The 22,245-nt window shown below is 36.7% G+C and overlaps 1 protein-coding gene across 1 annotated transcript in view; it reads right to left on the bottom strand.

Annotated features, from left to right (window-relative positions):
* The window catches only part of PDE4B (phosphodiesterase 4B), a 467,156-nt gene extending 445,442 nt beyond the window's left edge, over positions 1–21,714 (bottom strand). Inside the window, exon 1 of the mRNA XM_036234930.1 lies at positions 21,544–21,714. The gene's annotated coding sequence lies outside the window, so the exon portion shown is untranslated. The remainder of the gene's footprint in view (positions 1–21,543) is intronic.
* Positions 21,715–22,245: the final 531 nt, after the last annotated feature.

Genomic DNA, 22,245 nt, shown 5'->3' with positions numbered 1-22,245 from the left:
GTCTCCTAGGACTAATAAATAGCAGTGATGGGATCTAAACCTATGATCTATCTGATTCCAACCCCTGTGTTCTTAATCACTGCACTAAGCTATATCTTATTTTAAAAATTCTTATTTAAATATGACTCACATAAAATAGGTCATTTATTTAATGAACATCTGTCAAAGCACTTTAATTTTTTTCTCTGTATCCTTGGGACAAAAAAAAAAAGAAGAAGAACCCAACACAGCCCAAAACTTCCAGGACTCTCAAGGTAAGTTTGAAGACAGTGAAATTAATTGAAAATTTAAAAGAATAAAAATAAAGTGAAAATTAGTCCAAAGTTAGATGTAAGCTTTGAATTTGCACCCTGGAGGTGCCACTCCCCTGCAATGTGACCCTGAGCAAGTTACTCTTCTTGTGTGAAACTGAGGTCATAAGGATGCGAACATCACACACAGGGTGCTCTGAGGATAGGATGAGATAATGCAGACCAGCACTTCCCAACCTCAGGTGATTTCCTCCCCACCAAAGGTATGTGGCAATGCATGGAGGCATGTTGGGTTGCCACAACTGGAGAGAGGCCATAATGCACAGAACAAACCCAGTCCTCAATGAAGAGAAGTCATCCTGCCCCAAACATCAACAGTGTTGAGACTGAGAAGCCCTATGGTAGACAAAGCATTTAGCAGAATGCTAAAGGCCCTCTGTATTAGGTCTTATTACATGAAAAGGTCATACTCTATGTACTCAAGTAGCCAAAAATAAAAAATAAATAAAAATAAAAATTGTAAAAATAATCATTTTAAAACATAACCCTCGAAGACAAAGATTTACAAGGCAATGTAATTGTAAGAGCATAGACTCTGGAGTCAGATGGGTCTGGGTTTGAATCCCAGCTCTGTGTGATGCTGAACAAATTACTCAGACTCTGAACATCTCAGTTTCCTCATCTTTAAAATAAAAATAAATATACCTACTTCTCTTGTTCTTTTTTTTTTTTTAGTGAACATTAAATAATTTATGCACCTAGAACACAATAAAACTTTGAACAAGTATTTTTTTTTAATTCTAACATATTGAGTCTTAAACAGGACCTAGAAAAAGTATAGACTTTGGAATGGTGAGAGAAAAAAATAATCAGCTCATTCTATACGAACTTAACCAAATTATTTAATCTAGCTGAGACTTGTTTTCATCTTCAATATGAGTATAATAATGCATCTACCACAAGGTTATAGTAAGAATTAAATAAGCATTTTAAAACATTGAGTAAAGTGCTTGGCACATGGTAACTGCTCCATGAATATTAGTTACCTTCCCCCAGAAAAGAAAAATTGATTTTTTAAAGATACCAAGATTGAAACAAATAGTAAAAATTGCCTTTGCTAGAGCAGGTAGTCTGGTTTAAGGACTACTGGAATATTCCATAATTTATAAACACTCCACCTTGGAGAAGCCTCTAACTGCTTTTGAAAGGAAAACTGTACACTGCATCTCCCTTTCAACCCCCACCAACTTTCATCAAGTCTCCTCCTTTGGCCTACGAATGTCACTATGACTTATCTAGGCTAAAAGAGAGTACAGCCCTTGGCTACAGTTACTGGAAGAATAAAAATTGAATTCTTCTGCTACAAATTTAACTGCATTTTATGAGCTCCAAAAAGATCCAAAACAGTAACTTCATAAATGAGCTAAACGCAATTCATGATTTATTAGAAGATATTTACCATCCTATCTCTAAAAACTATCATTAATGAGGTTTTATGACCATCTCTGAAAATCACTGTTTGTCAGGCAGTAATACCAAAGATGAAATTACTTATTCAGTTCCTGACTGCAGAGCCAAGGCAGATTATATCTAAAGGTATAATAAACACTATCTCAGACAGTACAGCTTAAAATTCAGTGAAAATAAGAAAATAGTCATAAACCATCAATTCCAAGCTATTGATGTTAAGGCCTTTTTAAATACCTGTATCACTTACTTAAGACAATTTTCCAGTCAAATGAAAGCAATGCTTAGATCTTGTTTACTCTATTTTCAGTATGAAAGATGTGTCTATATTTGATGCCATTTGGCAGTTGATGATCTCATGGCAAGTCTATAGGGTGTCTTTGATGTAGTTTCTGAATGCATGCTGCATTTCAATATGCCAGATATCTACCCACATATCATGACATGTTCAAAAACAACTTCACTCTCCATTACATCCTATACATATTCTAAAGGCCTGACCTATCTGTCAAAAAATGAGTTACTTCCCACTTCTCTTTCTGGGAAATGGAGAATGACGACAGCCCTATGCTGGAAGCACTCACCTGATTCTTTGTTCCTCTAAACATAAATCACAACCAAAAAGCTAAACATAAACTGCAGGATACGTGCAGAAACCAGGACTACATGAATCTATTTCCAATGTCATTCAATGCTATTAGCTTTCCTAAAACATGACCATTTGTCAGGTCTCATCATACCAGGACTCCAAAAGTCTCAGAAGTTCTCCACTGCCTTTAAGATAAAGATCTGGTGACAGAAAGAAATCTAACTATAGGAAGTGAACACACAGTGTAAATATATATATGCCTTACTGTTAAAGTGTACAGCTGAAACACTGGATTTCATTAACCGATGTCACCATAAAGTAAATAAATAAATAAATAAATAAATAAATAAAAATAAATAAAATAAATTGGAAAAAAAAAGATAAAGAGCATACTCCTTAAACTCACATTCAAGTCACGCTCAAAGTTCACATGTGACCTCAGCACACCTTTCAAACACCCCCCACCTTCTGCGTGGACAATTGTCTAGAATTAATCGCTCTGCCTTATACTATCTGCATTCAAATGTTTGTGCTCTTCCACCTGCTCTGTGGCTCTTTCCTTTACTCTCACTGACTCAAAGCCGCACTTATACCTCTCCTACTTATTGCCCCAAAGCCACCCAGGCGACAGGACTAGTGAAGACCATACAGTCTTGAGGTTACAGCTCCATTTTCCTACAGACACTATAGTCAAAGTAAAAAACCTGTGGTACCTGGAAGGCCTCCAGCCACTTAGGGAAGGCAATGAAAATGGTCTCTGTGAAGGTTAAAGTGTTTAAACCACAGAGCTCCCTAGAACTTCTGGTCATCCGAAGTAGTGACTACACATTTCCTGTCAGATACCTTCTACGGACATCAACCAAAGAGCCCACCCCACTTGGGGAAGCCTCTTCTCTCTCCCAGGATACAATATCACATAAAAAAAAAAATTTCAGGCTCCCTAGTAATTAAAGAAAGCAAACTGAAAACAGGAAAGAGATCATTTTACTCTCTTCACATTAACAAAAGACTGACAAAACTCAAAATGAGAGAAACGTGATCACTGATTAACAGTTGTTGAAAGTGTGAAATGGTATAACCTTTCTGAAAGGCAATTTGGTGTCAAAAAGTCTTAAAATCTATATAGCCCTTCACTCATCAAATTATTAACATTTATATTAGCATGTTTATTAAAGTTTTGTTTATTTACAAAAATTAAAATGAAAGCAATTTAATGTTCAACATTGAAGAAAGGATTAAATAAAGCACTGTACATTTATGCAATAGAAAACTATGTAGTAATTCTAATATTAATATGCTAGAAATCTATATTTTTCACTTGATTTTGGATAAATAAAGTTATAGAATAGCATGTACATCATAATTCTGAATCTATACAGAGGGACAACTGGAAAAATGTTTCCAGCTGCTTTTAAGCATGGTCCCTGATGCACCTGCAAAAGGGTGGCTGCATCATAAATGTGATACTTCTTATCTATCATCACCTCCAAGTTCAGGTGGGTCTTCTGGCACATGTGCTGTTATTAGAGGTAAAGAATTCTTACCATTTCATCTTAGAAAAATTCAATTTCTTTTTCCCTTTATAGTTTTAAGGCACACAGTAGATGAGTAAGACTGCTCTCTATCCCTCTATCTATCTATACTAAAATAAAATGTATAACAAAATGTAAAATGTGAAAACTGGATTTGAAAAGATAAGACATTTTTAGAAGGTTCATCCAGATGGTTCAACAGCTAAATATTACACACATTCTCCACATTATTATAGCTCTAAAATCAGATACATCTTACAATCAATAGTATCTCATAATTGTTCTCAGAGAGGCAACAGTAATGAACTAGTTGTCATGACTTGCATATTAGTAAAACTTGTAGAGTGAGTATTAGTTTGGCTGGAAAGAACCTGAGACAACAATGTAAAACTCTTTTTCACATCTAGAAACTATATGCCTATTAGGAAGGGATAGGAGCAGTGGAGAATCAAGCATTTTATTTTATTTTTTTATATTTCGATTATAGTTGACATACAATATTAGATTAGTATCAGGTATACAACATACAGTAGACAATTTATGACCACCTCAGTAAGTCTAGTACCCATTTAGCACCATACATAGTTATTACAATATTACTGACTATATTCCCTATGCTGTACTTCACATCCCCATGAGTGTTTTTATGACTGGCAATTTGTACATCTTAATCCCTTCAAATTTGTCACCCATCCTCCCAAGCCCTGCTGGCAACCATCAATCGAGCATTTTTAAGACCATTCCCATAGCATGAATCACAATGCAAGCTCACTTTCCATGATTACTAAGCATGTTTTCAGGACCAGCACTGTTCCTGATGCAAAAAGTGATAGTGCACGGATGAAATAGACATTAATGACTTGCACTTCAAAAGGGATTCAGAAGAGATAAATTCTGAAGGTAAGTTTTCAGAATAACTCATCCAATTTATTTCAGTGTGTGTTTTTTCATACAGTCACAGAAGAGAGATATGACACAATCTATTTAAGTCTAATTAAGTCTAAATATGTTCTTTCCATCAGAATAAAATTAATATTCTAAATGATATTAGAATATTATTCATAGTTAAATTGAAAATATATTTTTCTTAGTGATACATAAAAAATGGTGTATCTTACAATGGAAAGCATATAAGATTAGATGAAATATAGTAGTAGAAGTTCTAGAAAGAAAACAAGAAAATTAAATCACAGAATTTATAATATTTTATGGAATCTAAGAAATGTGGAAATGACTTGTGGAAAAATGATATTTGACAAGAATTCTACATGAAGAAAACTATCCTTAAATATAAACCATCTCAAAACATTTACCTTCAATACACCCTTTCTTAAGAAGATGTTGGAGGATGTACTCCATCTATCAAAACAAGAGACTAAATCAAGAAAGAGCAAGAGCTACAGAAATCAACAAACAAGGGATACAGCACAGGACAGAGGTAAAGAAATCTGCAGAATGACTGCGATGCAAGTACTATTAGCTGTCTACTAAAACCCATTTCCTCTTTTTCTGGACACATAGCTAGACAGCATTAGTTTAATGGGGTTTGACCAGAAGACTGAGTTCTAGACAAAGATTTTTAAGTGGGAGGGATGTAAGCCATAACCAGGACTACCTCCAAGTTCTGACTGGAGTTGACCATAACAACTTTGGAACCCTTGTACTTAAAATAGTAGAGCCTCTAACCAGGGTCCATGAGTGACTGCAGGAAGCAGAGCAGCACCCCATCTCACTCATCTAATACAGCAGATCATTGTTGCCACCTACATCCTTCTCAAACTCACCTGCGACAACTCAGTAGTGTTACATGCAAGAAATATACTTCTGTTGCGTTTGAACCATTACAAATTTGGTGGCTACAGAATAAGAATACCATGTCTCATTTAGATCAAAAGGAAAAATTCCCAAATGACAACAGTGAGCAAATATATGGACAGCTTGAAGATGCATGTGGTCAATAAAAAGATAAAATGTATATACTGTCTGATAATTGCTTTTTTGGCTTTTTGGCTAAAATCAAGTGTACTAATTTAAATGGATAGTTTGAGGGTTAAACAATGAGAGATACTTTTAAAACTGTGCAAAATAAAATGATTGAAACAATTATGAAATATGAAGAAAATAAAAACATTTATAAAAAAGGAAATGTTATCATAGTACACCAAATAATTCAGCTGTGAGTGATAGTTACAGTCATAACAATTTAAATATTAAATTGAGGAAACAAAGTAAGTGAATGTGTGTGTGTGTCATTGACCAAAGTAGAAAGTAACCATATAAAGAATAAAACCAAAAATCAACGAACAGCAGCATAAGCATCTCATTTCTACAAATTGGAGGCAAACATAAAGAAATAAAGTACTTGAATGTAATGCCTCTAGGAATTAAGAATCAGAGATGAGGAAGGGCAAGCACAACAGGGGACCACTGCTTTTAGACAGCATATCAAACTGTCAATCTGCTATATGGTAAATTTGTAAACATGTATTACATTCCTGAATAAACAAAAATATCAAATTTGTTTGCTTTAAGCTGAATTATGACTTCTCAGAATGGTCACACAAATTATCTCATGTTAACTGGAAGTGCTAATTGGCTACTTTATATGCTTCTTCTTACTTTAAAAAAGACATAATTATATAAATACTGTGGTAGACAAAATGTTTCAAAACAAGGGAATCAGAGGGGAGAAAATAAAAATGAATTTGAAACAATGACCTGGCCTAATTCACTCACTTTCCAAATGAGGAAACTGCAAGCCTTCTGAGAATCTGCCATCTTCTTCAACAAAAGTAAATCCCAAGCTTCTTAGGTATGCAGTGGAAGAAGAGCTGGACCTCTACGGGTATTTGGTAGCCACAGCTTCTCAAGCCCCAACATGATCTCCTCCGAATCTTCTCTTAGGAACTTCCTACTGTCTACTAACTGCTCCTACTGCTACTGCCCACTGGTTGGGCTAGGAGCCACTCTTCCCACCCACAGCTCTTGCTGACATTGGACCTTCCCTTCAATTTTCAAAAGACAGCTGAGACAATTAAACCAGACTTTCTAAAGACATAGAGTCATTTTTTAAAAGACAGAGATAAAGTAATCTGGATAATCTGATTTGAAAAGTATGGCATGCTTTCCTTAACTGGCAAAATTTGTTCCATTGTAGTTACTGTTTCTTTAGCATAGACCACCAATAAGCCCACACCTAACCATTTACTTTCAACAAATCACCCAAGACAATAAGGTACAGAGAAAAGAAAAGCTTCCCCCCTCATATCCACTTCCAGACCAGCTTTCCCATGCCAGTTTCCTGGCTGATGGCCCATCACCATAAGATTGGTACGATGGAGAGCCACTATTCTTCCCATAGGAATGTGATTCTGTCCTATGACTTCAGCTTAACCACCAGAAGTCTAGAACACCTACAAGGAGAAGAAACTGACTTAAAGGATGTTTATTTACACAAAGCAATTGAATAATTTTCCCAGTTATACAGATAATTAGTGGCAAACCTTAGACATGAACCTTGCTCACCGGCTCAAAGTTCTTATCACTATTTAATACAAGTCATTTTTACAGATAACAGCACAAAGAAAGAATGGCAGTTCAGGTAGAAATAAGAAGCAACTATTTGTCTCAAATTATCTTTCAATGAATAAAAGCCTATACCCAAGGGGATGACAAAAGCCTTATTAAAGACATTGCAAAAAACATTTTTTGAAGATTGTTATGAGTCAAGCAGAATCTATTTTCAAAATACAGCCATTGGAAGTTCTATTCTAAGCTTTAATCAGAGTTTTCTCACTTCCGTAACCACTCAAGAGACCCAAAGGACTTTTTATAACTAGTCATTAATCAATAGATCACCTCTCTCTCTTTGAAACTGTTTCTATACTTTCTCTTCCCCTCACAATGAGGTTTACCTTTGATCTTTCAATGCAAGAACATAAGAATGTGTTGCTAAATTGCTCTTCTTTTTAAAAAACTGACATTGAGGACATTCGAAATTCCTAGTTATGAAACTCGACTTTTGGAAATGTTCACCCATCACCTTGTTTGTACATTAATACTGTTTATAGAATTTATATAACACCTCTATCAGAGCAAAGAAAAATGCATTTTGCATCCATTATTTCATTATCTTTTTACTATCCCTTTGAAGTGTATTAGGACAGTTGCCTCATCCTATTTTAATGGCAAAAAATTTAACCAGAAAAGATCCATTATCCTCCTTGTGGATAAACAGCTTCTAAGTAGAGTACCTACATCAATTGGAAAATAAACCCTTAATTACAGGGTATTTCCGTCAATATTCTGAATGAGAATGGCAAAGGAGATATGCTGGAATTGATCGAATTTTATTCTTTTTAAAATAAATATCTGATCTTGAGTATCATTTATATACATCATTAAAAATGTTAGGACAGCAAATAGCTCAAAATATATAAATGTAAATTTAAACAAAAGGCACAGTATTTCATGAATAGTTTATGATATTGTCACTGTCTGATTTCTCAGAATTTCATACTCACATACATTATTATTCATTGTAGAAGGAAATTATAACTTTTTGCCTACAATTTGCTTAATACCAATGACTATCAAGATATGCTTAGGGAATATAGTCAGTAATATTGTAATAACTATGTACAGTGCCAGATGGCTACTAAACTAATCAGAGGAGGTCACTTCATAAATTATATAAACGTCTAACCACTACAATGAACACCTGAAACTAATATAAAAAAATATTGAATGTCAACTATAATTGAAAAATATAAAAAGATAAAGATGTCCTGATATTTGTTACAAGCCCCTTTAATAACAAAAAGATATGCTTTGAGATTTATGTCAGTCAGCTATCTTGATACTAAGTGGCAACCAATACAAAACTTTAAGCGATTGTACTTTCTAGACTTTAAGGAAAATAATAATAACTATTCTTAAACTGTCATATTTTAAGATATCTCCAAATTGTGCATTCATGATATGACACTACAAATATGATCTTAAAAGCTGAGAAAAACTATTCTTCATATGCTATGACAATGATGGTTGCCTATCCAATACCCGTTCTCCCTTTCCTCAATATAACAAAATCCTAACATTTTGGGAGGTGCTAATTTTCTCATGTTAATGTGGGAAAAGAAGAAAAAATCCTCTATTTCTCAGACTTCTCTGCATTTAAGGATAGCCACTGACATAGTTCAGATGAATAAGATACTAGTAGAAGTCTACCGGATGCATCTTCCTGGAAGCTATCATTTTCCTTATCATATTTTCTGACCAAGCTGATGTGTTCCTTGCTTTTGTCCAGCCCTTTTTCCTACTTGTGGTCCGGACACCATGCCTAGAGGTTCATTAACTGTCTTTCCACTAAGAGAATGAAAGTCATACACTAATGATAGTAGAAGCAAAAGCAAGAAGGATCCTAAATCTTTGGTAACCTCCTCAGCATTTACTCCAGCCTTGGGCTATTTCCTTCCAGACATCTTATGGCATGTACAATAAACTCCATACTTATAGTGTAGTATGTATCAAATTATCAGTTACTTTCAAGTGAATATAATCCTAACTGATAAAATAACACAAATATATCCCAATTAGATCCTTCTTGTTCTCTTATCTTCTGGCTTAATGCAAAAAAATAACTCCCTGCACTTAAGTCTGGTAAACCCAAATAGAGAGTGTGCAGATACTATGTTATGCAAAAAAAATTTACATATTTTATATTCACTTCCTTCTTTAATCTTTAAAGTCTATCTCTTAAAGTATTTTTCAATCATTTGAAAGTGTGAAGGAATCTCTGGACAACCTTAGACTAAATGGTAAAGAGGGCAACCCACTCTCCTCTACATTGCCTATAAACCAAATAAGGAAAACATTTTTTTCAAAACTCATTGGTATTCTCCAGCTGTATCCCCATCTTACCGAAAATTATAGCTTAGTAGGAGGTGTGATTCACAAAAATAGTTTCCCTCATATAAATTTCACCCATTGAAAAAAATTTGAAATACTCTGTAAGCAATATGAAACTGAGACACTTGGAGTTTTATGCTATTCTTCATGCTACAAACAATAAAATTAAAATTTCACGAATTATCCAAAATTTTCACACCCAAACTTCTTCAGAATGAGAATATTTGTAAAAACTAGCCTATATTTTACACTATAAAATTAGTAATTATGAAGATCTGTAAACACTAATTTTATTCTTCAAAAAGGTAAAATGCAAAATCATAACAATTATTTTACATATTTAGTTGTGAATGTGTTTGGCTTAGGGTAACAGAAAACCTAATCAATACTGAAAGAAACAATTATGGGTTTTATTTTTTTCTCATAGAATAATAAGACTGAAGGTAGGCAGTACAGAGCTGATAGAACTACTATAAGATATAGCAAGGATCCAAGTTACATCTATTTTTCTGCTTCATCTTCCTAAGTGCGTGGTTTTATTCCTCATGCTTGTAAGACAGCTGCTCATCTCAAAGCAGGGCACTGTGCCCTAACAAGAAAGAAGGGATAAGGATCAAATCAAGGGCAAGGGTCTTCTCTGAAAAGCTTTCCTTTTTTCACTCAAGAAGAGGGTTCCCCATAAATCACCATCTGATTTTTGTAATATGGGCTACTCCTACCTTCAAGGGAAGCTGAAAGTAGAAGGTAAAAGAGAAAGAGTGTGAATGTGGATGCTTAATGAGCAATCTACAGTATCCCTACACCTTCATACCAATTGAATCTAGTTCCATCCATATTAGCATCATCGCCATTGTCATTACCATTATCAGCATTACAGTATTTGTTCCTCAAATTGCTGAGCCATATAGGTGGATAGTCTTAATCCAATCATGACCTCTCTAACTAGTGCAAATGTCTGACCATGTCAAGGTATTATCATTTTAAACTAAAAAATCAGTTCCTTGGAAAGCTTTCTTATGAATAATATTTAATTACATAGGCCTATCAAAAAGTTCCCCTAACGTTATATTAATAATACCTTCGATGATTCAAAAGTTTCACCAAATCATAATGCAGGAAAAGATCTTAGAAATTATCATAAGCCAAAGTCTTTTTTTATACACTGAGGCCTACAGAGGAAATGTCATTTACCCATTTAGTGGCACAGCAGAACTAAAACTCAGGACTTCTGATTCCCAGTATTAGTTATTCAATTACTAAGAAGTAACCCTAAAAATAAAACCCCTTTCAATTTTTTAAAAGATATAAAAGCACTAGGGAAAAAACTGTCGTATTTTTTTTCTTATCGTACAACCTCCCCATTATCCCGCATTGAGTTGTTCACGCTAGTATATATCACAGCACTTCCAGTCATTTCAGAGACTTACTTCTCATCCAGGGAGTTGTACTAATCACAGATAATTATATAGGAGCTTCCTTTAAGTATATATAGGCAGTTCCCTTAAAGGTAATTTTAACTCCTGTAACAATACAGGTCTCAATTCCTGATCTCTGAATTCAGAGACATTTATCATTCTGTACTCTTATTTTGATTCATAATATAAGAAAAACATGGATGTGGTTTTCTTATTCTCAAAAAAGTCCCCAGTAATACATTGATGCTACTATAAGCTTTCTTTTTCCAGTCCCTAACATTGTATATGGTTGAAATTAGGTTTAAATGACCAATGAAGAACAGCTTTAATAGAGCAACAGGCAATGTTTCTCCATACAGTAAGACGTTGACAGCAGACAAGAGAAGATGAAGAATCTTCCCAAGGAATCATGACGTATGTGTACATTGTAAGAGAGCAAGTGTTGTGGGCTGAGTTGCCCACAATATTTCCCATTGTTTTAACACTTGCTGGTCCTGCTACACCTTCTCACCTACTGAATCTCTCTATAACCTGCAGGAAAACAAATTTCTCAGCACATTAGTGTACTGTTCCAGGACAACTGCCATGATAAAGAAGCTTTTATGGGAGAACCTATTAAATGAGGCATTATCCCTATGTCACTCTCCCCAGCAAAGAACATTTCATTAAGAAATATCACAAAGTACAAATAACACAGAAAGAGTATTTAGTTGTTATCCTCAGGAGTTCATAAACCCTCAATATTATATGTAAGCTTCTGAGATTATATTTATTTTTCTGCTTAATTGGTCCATATGATCATTGGATTTTTAAACATGCCTATATTTTAAAATGTTCCATCACGCCACCCCAACTTCTCAAAGTGGTTTCTTTTTCATTAGTAAAAGGAACTAATAAATCATGCCTTGATATAAAATTTTAATGTCTTCTGAAAAGAAAGTAATTCTGATTTCTTAAAGAAAACATAACATTGTAAAATACTAAGAATTCAGAATAAACAAGCCCTGTCATTATTGAATTGAAGGAACTTAGACTTCAAAGTATCAGTTTTCTTAAATATTAAACAATAGAGTGGAAATAGATGATCTCTAAGTTCACTTTCAGTTCTAAAAATGCATAATTCTATGAGTCAGCACTGTGGTATAAACCAGGAGAGCCAAAGACAGAGAGTCTTGGTATCTTTTCCTTAAACCACTCAAAATATCAGCAAGTTGGTTATGAAAACAATGTTATTTTTTTCTTTACAGTTTAAAGTGTCCATCTCATAAGGGATTTTTTTTTTTAACATTTCCCAGAGATGGCAACAGATAAAAGGTAATGATCTTTTTCAGATGCTTTAAGACAACTTGGAAAAAAATGTTTGCTAGAAGAAAATACCACATACATGGATTTCTGTCTTATATTCCACTGACAAGATGTAACTTCAAATTTAATTATCAAGCTGCAATAATATTAATTAACTTTATTTAAATCGAATATGTACCAGTTTTTTAAACCGAGGTTCAAACTATGTCTTTAGAACAAATACATGTTACAGAAAAACATGAACTAGTATTTTCAACTATATCAATGGAGAATGTCCCTGAGGGATTAAACTAGAGCATTTTTAAGAAGCATATGCTTCCAGTCCAGACAAAATGGCATACACTCATTTTTCCCTGTCACTCTCTGCTTAGTATAACTATAACCCCTAGCAATGCAAGAGGCAGCGAAAGGACTCAGAACAGTGAAAAGAAAGGTAAACTGGTTAGTGAGCCCCTGATGAGAGAAACAACATAGCAGTAGGTTGCCTTATGACTCCCTACCCAACAGCAGGTCTCTCAGGCCAGAGTCTCCCAACCCCCAACCTAGCAGTAGATGATGTAGGTAGATACATTCCTCCCCCGTGTCTCACTGAGGTCCAGCCAATAACACCAGATGGCCTCACAGCACCAGCAAGGGGAATCCTGCCACAACAAGCTTCAGGAGCAGGGCTGCTCCTTATTCCCGCAGGCCAAGAAATCCCTTCCCTCACCTAGAGGCATCAGGAGGCCTGGCCTGGGGAGCTTCTTTTCCTCTCCAGTGGCATCAGCAGAGTTCAATGAGAGCCCCAGAAGCACCAGACAAGCCAGGCAGACTAAAACAGCATCACGAAATTTCTGAAAATTAAATTGTCATTGAAACCACAATACACAAAAGTAATCCAGGACCTGTGTGCTAAACCTAAACAAGGTGACTATTTGCTAAAGTATAAGATTTAAGTAGGAGCCAGAGACTCCTAACATTGCAGCCAAAATGTCCAGTATTCAATCACAACCTGAATGAGAAAAGACAATCATCTCACACCAACACTGAAGTGAATCAGATGTTAGAATTACCTGGTAAGAATTTTAAAGCATCCATTATAAAAATGTTTAAACAAACAAATTCAAATTCTCTGGAAACAAATGGTAAAAAGTAACAGAAACAGAAAATCTCAGCAATGACAGTGGAGTTGAAAGAATATTGAAGAAATGGTACCAGAAAATTTCCCAAATTTGGTGAAAAACAAACCAATAAATTGAACCCCACATAGAATAAACCCAAAGAAATCTATACCAAGACACATTATTCCCAAGCCTCTGAAAAACTAAAGACAAAGAAAATAAATCTCAAAACCAACCAGAGAGAAATGGCACATTGCCTTTAGCAGAGCATTAATTAAAATGACAATAGTTTTCTCATCAGAAAGCATGGAGTTCTCAAAGAAGGGGCACATATTTTAAGTGCTCAAAGGAAAGAACTGTCAACTACAAATTCCTTCCTGATCTGAGCTGTCTAAATCCCATTTGATGATTGAAACAAAAAATAAAAGTCTTATACTCAAACAACAGCATTTTAAAAGGGAGAGTAAAGAGACTTAAATATATAAAATAATAGCCAGAGCAACCACTATGAAAACTATACCAAGAAATACATTCAGAAACACTAGCAATGAAAATGAACCCTCATAAATTGTTGATGGGACTGCAAATTGGTACAACCACTATGAAAAACAGAATGCAGGTTTCTCAAAAAAAAAACTAAGAGTTGATCTACCATATGATCCAGCAATCCCTCTACTGGGTATTTACCCCAAAGTCTTGAAAACCCATATACAAAAAGATATTTGCACACCGATGCTCATAGCAGAATTATTCACAGTGGCCAAGACATGGAAGCAACTGAAGCATCCTATGATAGATGATTGGCTAAAGAAGCTGTGGTACATATATACAATGGAATATTACTCAGCCATAAGAAGATATGAATACTGTCATTTGTGACAACATGGATGAACCTCGAGATAATCATGCTAAGCGAAATAAGCTAGACAGAAAAGTTGAAAATCACATGATATCACTTATATAAACCTAAAAGCAACAAATGAACAGGACAAACAAACAGAGACTCATGGACATGGACAATGGACTAGTGGTTACCAGAAGGGAAGGAATGTAGATGAGGTAAAAGGGGTCAAATATGTAGTGACAGAAAGAAACCAACTATGGGAGGGGAACAGAAAATGAAATGTGTGTGTGTGTGTGTGTGTGTGTGTGTGTGTGTGTGTCTGTACTGGTTATATGTAATATGTATGTGTGTCTGTGTGTGTGTGTGTCTGTACTGAATTGGTACAGACACACACACACATATGTATATATATACATATATATATGCCTTATTATTAAATTGTACATCTGAAACTTATTGGATCTTGTTAACCAAATGTCCCCCAAAAATAAATAAATAAATTTAAAATAAATTTTTAAAAAACTAGCGATAAATCAAAATGTAATCCTATAAAATGTTTAAGTAACTCACAGGCAGGAAAAGAGAAATACAGGAATAAGAGACAGAAGAAACAAACAGAAAACATAATAAAATGGCAGACTTAAATTCTAACATAATGCAGAGAAACTAGATCACTTATATTTTGTTTCTGGGATTGTAAAATGGTACAATCACTCTGGAAAACAGTTTGGCAATTTTTTATAAAACTAAGCATGCAATTACCATAGGACCCAACAATCATACCCTTGTGCATTTAATTTAGATAAATGAAAGATCGTATTCACACAAACACTTGTATGCTAATGTACATGGCAGCTTTAATTGTAATAGCCAAAAACTGGAAACAACCCAAATGTTCTTCAGTGGATGAATGCCCAAACAAGTGGTGGTACATCCATATCATGAAATAGTAATCAGGAATAAAAAAGAACAAATTATCAACACATACAACAACTTGAGTGAATCTTTAGGGAATTATGGGAATTTAGGGAGAGAGGCGATCTCATAGATTATATAAACTGTGACTGCATTTAAATAACATTTTTGAACTGATAAAATTACAAAGATAGAGAACAGATTAGTGGTTGTCAGAGGTTAGGAACAGGGCCAATGAGCAAGAGGTCAGTGGGTGTAGTTACAAAAAGGGCAACACAAGGGACCCTGTGGCGGTGAAACTATTCTGTATCGTGACTGTGATGGTAAATACACAGACCTACGTGTGTGATAAAACTATATAGAACTACATACACACACAAATACGTGTAAAACTGGTGAAATATGAATAATATCTGTAGATTGTGTCAACATCCATTTTCCAGTTGTTATATCACATTATAGTTTTTCAAGATATTATTCTTGGGGAAAACTGAATGAAGGGTACACAGGATTTCTCTCCATTACTTCTTACGACTGCATGTAAATATAGAATTTATCTCAAAATAAAAAAAAAATTATTTAAAAAGCACTGGGTGAAAATTGTAGGCAAGTGAGTTTTTCACATAGTCTCAAAGTATCACTTTACAGAGTATTTATTAAGCTCAAAGTGAAAAACCAAACAGGAGAAATTTGGTGGGTACTACTTTTCATGTGATCTAATTTAGTCACCAATAATGGAACAAACAGACTCTCCTGCTGTGACACAACAGGAAGTACACATCACCCAAGTAAGAGTATTTTTGCCAAAAATATTTAACCTGAACTTAATCAAGAGAGTGAACCATTGGACAAATCCAGACACTGAGATACTTATAAGACAACTGTCCTGAACTAAATACAAACCTTAACATCACATGAGGGGGAAAAAAGACAAGGGAAGTAGTATAATTAATTTTTTAAAAATGTAAAGATATTGTGGAAAAAAAGAAAGAAAGTAACTGAAGAGAATCAATTCTCAGACTGGATATAGTCACAGATGGATGTCTATGCCACTAGCATGGCAGCCTGAATAAACGTGGACCAAATTCCCTTCTTCTGCAAACATAGATACTTAGATTTTTGAAAAACTAGAAAACTTAAAATAGGTTAAATAGTTAAGAATGAAGGAAAAAAGAAAGGTAATATGCAGACATCAGAACAGAAAGAAAACAACTATCAGAATAGTAGACACATCAGGAATACAGAATTCCAAAGTGATATAGAATTTAGACGCATGCATTAATGACTAGACACTGGAAATTTCATGTGTTCAGGGACAGGTAACTTGGTTGGAAGCCCATAAAAAGAAGGTAATTAGAGTTGAGACATCTGCATAAAAGAGAACCACGAAAGAGTTGACTCCTCAGTCTAAGAAGGACTAGGAAGTATTCCTTCTCAGAAGCAGCAAGAGAGCCTGTCTGTTCCTGGGGCTCTGGATTGAAGCAAAAAGCATTCTTTAAATTACATCCCTAAACCAACACACACAAATACAGTTTGAATTTACATCACTTGCATGGTGCAAGAATCTCAAGCCAAGAAATCAGTCAAAATGCTGATCCTATGGATGTTAACTAGGCTTAATGTAGTAAGCATTCCATAATATATACAGATATCAAAGAATTATGTTTTATAACTGAAACTAATATAATGTTATATGTCAATTATAACAGTAATTTGTTTAAAGCTAATCCTAGACCAGAAAAACCTTGAAATGTTATATGGAGGTAAACACAATATCGCTCTAAGGGAAACTTTCAAAACCTGGAGAAAATATGACTACCATGGGGAAAAACAAAAAAGGAAAACCCAAAAAGCAAAAATCTGGCTGAAGATGAGCTCATAAACCAAATAACAACCACAAGAGGAAATAATCCACTTTAAAGTTCTGAAAGAACCAGCAGATCCAGCCACTGGGATGAGTAACACCCAGAAGAGTTTTAGTGAGAGAACAATCTGAACTATAAAATAAGTATAGGTATAATTTTTAGAGAGATAAAATAGGGATAGAATTCATAATAAAAGGATAGAAACCCTAGGGGAAAAACGTAGGTATGAAATTCATCAAATAGTACTTCTAAAAATTAAAAAAGAAAATCATAGCTCAATGGACAATTTAAATAAGAGACAAGACATCAGTGAAAGAGTAATAATCTTAAGAGCCACCAAAATACAATCTCTGTCACCAAAAATAGAGGCTAGATGGCAATATCTCCAAAGTGATGAGAAAAATAATATCAACTTAGAATTCTGTCCCCAGATAAACTAGTATTCAAGTATTAGGAGGAACTATAGTTTCAAAAAAATTTAAAAATTAAGAGACTTTTATGATTTGCATATGCTTATCACAGAACTACTTCCACAAGAAGGAGTGTGAATCCAGAAGGAAGGAGAGGAATGCAGTATGCAAGAATGAGCACAGAAAATATGGATAAATTTAAATAAGCATTGACTATAAAAACAATTTTTAAAAAACTAATATAAAAATGACACAGTAAATATAAAAAATGAGGTGGAACTCTATCACAATATATTATAAAATATAGAGTATGATTAGAATTACAACATTATAAGGCCCCTATTTATTCAAGAGAAGAACAGATATTTTTATTAATATCGTCTAAGACAAAATATGGATGTTTAAAATATAAAAATAGCTGCTATAAGAATAGAAATGGGATATGTAACATTCAAATCAATAAATATAAAAGAGACAGGAAACTGTAAGTACTATAAAAGTCGGGAAGAACAATAAAGCAAGGAGAGACAGAAAAGGAGCAGGCCTTGGAAATGTCCTCCTATAAGAAATGGCACTACATTTTCAAAAAGATTAAAACTGGTAAAATGAACGTACATAGAGGAGGTGTTGTTTCAAGTTGGCTTCCCTGGGAGAGCTCATTTGGAGATGAAGCTGACCATGCAATTTTATTAAGGACTGTCTTGATATCGACAGCTGAAAAATGGAAAAGGAAGCAAAACTGGGCAAAGGAAGATGTGGCTGCAATGGGCTAGAATGATCCAGAGTTAGAGTGATCCTTCAGAGTTACTGAAGTTGGCTGAGAGGGCCAGGCCTTCATACTCACACAGGGATCGGCCTTCTATGTGAGTTGCCCTAGAAAGGGCATGACCTTGAACAAAGGAGCTTTCTTCAGCTCAGGCAATCATTCAAGAGACTGACCCTTGAAGACTATCTGCTGACAGCCCTCCCTGAAACTGGGGCAAAAAAACTCTTCCTTGAAGGGGGATTTCACACATCATAGTGTTTTTCATATTACCACAAGGCAATTGCAACACCAGTTGCTTAAAGGAATCCACTTATCCTGTGATCAACAACATTCCCATACCTTCTTCAAACCCTACAACTAAAATTTCCTTGGGAAGAGCAATGACATTTTGTGCCATAATAATAAAAGATAAATCCAAATTTCTAAACTCCAAATCTTTCTGACTCAAAACTACATCATGTACCTCTTGCTCACTAACCAAAATAAGCCAAAAAGATATTAAGAGCAACCTGGGACTCTTTATTCCCTCATGATTTTAAATCTTCAGTTCATAAACCAAAATGAAAATATCATTTCTGTCTAATATTTTTATCAAACATGAATCCCTATTTGTGCATACCATTATTATTAAATACCTGTTTCTAGACAGGCAAAAGATTCAAGATCAGAAACCCATAAATGATTGCTTTCTTATTCCTTAAATAAAAACCAACTCTATTTAAAAGAAACAAGAATACCCAAGTGGGTACCCTCTAGAGAAATTTAAGGTAATTCATCTTTGCAAAATATGTCAAGTCAGAAATTAACTAAAAAGCAAATCAGCTGAGACAAAAATACAAGTAAACACATTGCAAAATTGTTTAGCTCATAATTGTAATAAAGAATGTAGAGAGATGACGGAAATATTGACATATAGCTTTGACCTATCAACTACATCATTGCAACAATTCCAGTCTTTTAAACAATTTTACTTATTATTATTTTGTTTAACTGACTTTCTGCTGTTTCAAAAAAAAGGACTGAGACAGCCAGCAAATATGTTACTAGTCAAGTCCTACAAGTACTGATTTGAAGAGTTGAATAGACCATTGTTATGCTGGAGACACGTGTTGACATTAAGGGGGTTCTCTCTTGGGATTTCGGAAGATAAATAAGGTACCCTCAGAGGAAAGTGTTGCCAAATATTCTCTTATCTGAAGTGAAATCATTTGCCTTATCCACCTTCTTGTCAGATAAATTCCAGACTCTTCCCTGCTTCTCAGGCCTGAGCAAAAACACTTTGAAGTCCCCAAATTGTTTCTGTTTTTATGAAAATTATTGACATAACAACCAGCTTTTAGTAAAAGGAAAGAGGAGAAAGTGGGTGGGCCACTAAAAAAAAAAAACAGTATTTGTATTTTTTTTTAACTACATGGCCTTTTATTCTTGCAGCCCAGGGCTTTCAAGTAGCTAGAAACCTCTGAATTTAAAAGATGGATGTGATTCAAAGAACAGTTACATCTCATACAGATCTAAGGCACAGAATGCATGGATTGACCATCTCTGTTTAGTGACATCATATACATGTAATGTAAACAATGCAAATGTAATTCTAGGTAAGAGTCTCAAAGTATTTCTTAAAAATTACCCCAGGCTTGTGTGTATATTATATATAATATATACTATACTATATAGTATAAACTATACTATATTAATATTATATGTATATGATATAAAACATTGTTATTTACATGTTTTATATCATATACATATAATATATAATATATATGCCTTTTAAATGAACCATATTATAATTCAGAGATATGTCTCTGTGCTCTCCTCTTTATACTTGTTTTAAAGCTATTGACTACGGTGGGTTTGGATTTTGTTTGAAGTATGGCACATGGAAGAGGTGCGAGTTCTGTGAAAAAGGGAAGGAAGCAAAACAGAAAGATGGAAGGCAGGAAAGAGGTGGGGGTGTGGGGGTGGGGTTGACCTACACACGTAACTTAGAAAGTGCCAGGCCCTGAACACATCGCAGACCCCTTCCCAAACGTGAAACTGAGATTCCCCAAAAGTTCCCAGCAGAGCCTTTCCTATGCTGCAGCTTGCGTGCGCCCCATCGGTGCCCCAGCCACCCAGACATACAGGACTGTCCGTCCTGGGGCCACAGCCCTGCAAACTCTTGGGTACTTTAGGCTCCCTCCGGCGCCCGCAGCCCGCAGTCAATCACTAGGCACCGCGCGCCAATCTATCACCCACTCCTGGGAGAATCCCTCTGCCTTTCTCTATCCCCCCTCGGCTCTCCCTCCTTCTAAGAGGCCCAAGGGCGGACGCAGTAGCAAAGAAAGAGCGGGTAAAGAGAAAGGGCCAGTTGGCGGATTTACTACAAGCGGCAATAACGCCGTCAAGGAGACCGTCCTTGCGCGGCCCCATTCCCCCCTCACGCCCCATCAGACTCAAAGCACTTTACACTCTCCATTTCGGCTTGGGGGAGTGATGAAGTAAGAGAAGGGTGGAAGGAAATAAACCCGCAGCCTCCTGGGCAGCCCTTACCTCAGGCTACCCTGGCGGAAGTCTCCCTCCTCCTGCCCGAGGCGCCGCTGATGCACCGTTGTAGCCACCGTGCTCTGGGCGCCGGGGCTCCGGCCGCGGCTCCGCCTGGTACAGCTCGTCTGTGCAATGCGAGCGAGCCTTTCCCACTCTCCAGGGCACAAGAACCAGCCTGGGGGACCGTCGCACGCCAATAGCGTGCAGCTCGGCCGGCAAGTGGGAACCCGCAGTCGCCAAGGCGGGGCTGGGAGACCCGGAAAGGGGCGCACGAGCCGGGGGCGGCTGCGGAGCGCGCGCGCGGACCGACCGGCGTCCAGGACCCCGGCCTGGCTATAAAGGCGGCCGCGATGCGCCCCTGAGCTTCTCTTTCCTCCACTGGTGCCCCAAAGCCCACTCTCTGTATCCCTACTGCACCCCTCCCCTCACCTCCCCCGCTCGATGGTGGCACTTGGTCTGCCGCGCTGCTCTCTTCAGCCCGGTGCGGGGAATAACAATGTGATCGTATTGCATAGACTAGATGCTGTGTAGTAGGCTGTAACTGCTGAGGCCACCACCTGTCAATTCTAAGGAGCAAGACACACCGTCCCCAGCCGGCTGGCTTCTCCCTGATACCCCACCTCTCTTATTTTCCTCCCCACCTACCTCGTAGACCTCCCGCAGTACTCCACCCGCAAGATACCAAGGGAGTTTTGCAAAATAACCCTCACTTCCAACCAGGAGCTCGCAGCATCTCCCTTCTCACCAGAGCTGAAGGAATACGCACAGCCCTGCGTGCCTATCCAAAGCCGGATACCTAAAATCCTGGTATGAACCCCAAACTCATCACCCCCTCCCGCCCCCATTCATAATCCCAGAGGCAGTCTGCCACTACACACCCTCCCCCCTGCCGCCCGCGCGCTGCGATTCGCGGTCCCTGGAACGTGTCAGTCACTCGCAATTCATCTGCCATGAACACAGTGCTAGAAGCTCCGCAGCCAAGGGTGGCACAAAGGGGGATGGCGGGGGGCGGGGGGGAGGAGAGAGGACACTCAGAGCTTAAGACTGGGGGAGGAGAGGAAGTGAGCAGGGCAAATTAAGTGGAAAGGAGCCGGTGTGAGGGTGAGAGCCGGGTGCTCTCCTGTTGCACAAAAGAGCTCCAGAGGACATAAGCGCAGTGCTATCGAACCAAGGAGTCAGATCACCTCTGAAGAGGTGCTCTACCAAGACACCCTGGAAGTGGGTCCCACAACTTAGCAATTTGTGTGACTGAGCAACAGGCACCCGGGAGCCTGGCTGGCTGACTGCTCAGCTTAGAAGAACACAGGTAGCTGGAGGCCTGCTATAGGGAATGAGGGTAGGGGGAGA

The sequence above is a fragment of the Rousettus aegyptiacus genome, unplaced genomic scaffold, assembly GCF_014176215.1.
Source record: "Rousettus aegyptiacus isolate mRouAeg1 unplaced genomic scaffold, mRouAeg1.p scaffold_m13_p_1, whole genome shotgun sequence".
Classification (NCBI taxonomy): Eukaryota; Metazoa; Chordata; class Mammalia; order Chiroptera; family Pteropodidae; genus Rousettus; species Rousettus aegyptiacus.
The sequence above is the reverse complement of the archived record's forward strand: the minus strand, read 5'-3'. Positions and strand labels throughout refer to the sequence as shown.